This window comes from Galeopterus variegatus, unplaced genomic scaffold, assembly GCF_000696425.1.
Source record: "Galeopterus variegatus unplaced genomic scaffold, G_variegatus-3.0.2 Scaffold1009, whole genome shotgun sequence".
NCBI classification, from domain to species: Eukaryota; Metazoa; Chordata; class Mammalia; order Dermoptera; family Cynocephalidae; genus Galeopterus; species Galeopterus variegatus.
The window spans coordinates 270,665-272,606 of NW_007727120.1; the positions used below are offsets into that span (position 1 = coordinate 270,665).

Below are 1,942 nucleotides of genomic sequence, written 5' to 3' on the forward strand. Positions count from 1 at the left end.
CGTTGCGGGACACGGAAAAAGACAAAAAAGACAAAAAAAAAAAAAAAAAAGTCCTTATAAGGGCCAGCTCGTGGCTCACTTGGGAGAGTGCGGTGCTGATAACACCAAGGCCACGGGTCCAGATCCCTATATCGGGATGGCCAGTTAGCTCACTTGGGAGAGCGTGGTGCTGACAACACCAAGTCAAGGGCTAAGATCCCCTTACCAGTCACCTGTTTAAAAAAAAGGAAAAAAGAAAGTCCTTATAAGTTAGAAATGAGATAAGAAAATTTTTCGGCTCTGTTTGGAAGAATGGGGTGGTGACAATGTGGATGTTAAAGTTCACAGATGCTGAGCTCCTGTTGCCAGTGATTGCAGCAGTCCACACTACCCTGTTTTCCAGGGCCACAGCAGTCTTATACTTCCAGGGGCATAGCTGGGCATATACTACACTAACCTTCCCTCTGGAGCTTCCACCTGCTGAGACAGCTCAACAAGTCCACCTGCTCTTCTCTCACTTGGTCAGCTGTTGCATTTGTTTTTAGTAGCATTATAAAGAAGAACCTGCTTGTATCCATTTCCCCACCTGTGAAAGAGATGGCAACGTCGTCGTCTCTGATAGGGTAGCTAGGTTAAGCCTGCCTGAAAACAGTGCAAATGCAGAAAGAAGTTGCACTGATTTGCCTCCTGGAAAGAAAAGCCAGAAGCTAAAATAAATTGTCATGTAGAGCATTTTAATTCTTATTGAAGTCTCTTTAAGTCCCCCCTCTTGTGAGCAAGTCATCCAGCAGGGCACTAATCCCTGCATGCTATACCTTTTTTTTTTTTTTTAAATCAAAAATCCCTGAGTCTGTAATGACCAGCCAGAACTCTGGTAACAACACTCAGTTTTCTGACCAGCACTAATGCGACTTATCCCTGGTTGAATCCGAGAGCAGACCATTCAGATAAATATTATATGATAAAATGATAAGGATTTAACAATATTGGATATTGTATATCTGGGAGGTAAATTTATTTGATCTTTCTGTACTTTTAGGTTTAGGATTACAACACAGAAAAAGGATTTGAACATTTTGATCTGTGGTGGAGCTGTCATTAATCCAGCAAGTCACTCCTGGCCTCCAGAAATTACTTGATTAGCTGTTGACAAGTGAAGGAAAGTTATTTATTAAAACGGGCAGCTGATGGCACATTAATAGCACGGCATTGGTCTGTGTGTTCAGAATTACCCTCCTTCTCTTCAGTTCTCTTACCACTGATTTCCTCCAGCATGAGTCAGCGTGTCTAGATCTCCTCATCCTTAAACCACCCCAAGCTCCTAATTGTCCTTCTTTTCTCTCTGTTATCACCAAACTCCTTCAAAGAGCAACATACAAGTAATAATAATAATAAAATAACAGCCAGTAATTATGTAGCATTTGCTGTATTCCAGGTACTTTACATGTATTGCATAAATTAACACACTTAATTCTTACAGTAATGAAAAAGGAATTATTTTATATTCAGTTTATAGACTTAAAGAACCTGAGGCTCAAAGGAGTTAAGTAACTCGCTTGAAGTCACACAGTGGCATTGCTGCCTTTGCTTACTTTCCTCTCCGATTTTTAAGATTAAAGTAAAATTCACGTAGCAAAAAACTCTCTCTTTTTCGTGTACTGTGAGTTTAGGCAGACGTGTGCAGTGTATGCTACCACCATAATCAAGATACAGAGTAATTCCACCATTCCGAAAACTTCCTCCAGCCACTTCATAGTCAACCCATCCACCACCACCCTGCAGCTCCTGTGTGTAAGTTCGTAAGAAACTGTCAAATGTTTTGCGAAGTGTCTGTACCATCTCACCTTCCCACCAGCAAGGTTGCTCTGCATTCTTGCAGGCAGTTGGCATGAGCATGATCAGTGTTGATTGGTGTGTCGTTTATCTCATATTTTTAATTTGCACTCCCCAAAGGACTCACGAT

General features: G+C 41.3%; 1 protein-coding gene across 2 annotated transcripts in view; it reads right to left on the reverse strand.

Moving 5' to 3' along the window:
* Positions 1–1,942, reverse strand: part of CLRN1 (clarin 1) — a 40,262-nt gene that overhangs the window by 19,183 nt on the left and 19,137 nt on the right. The window lies entirely within an intron of this gene.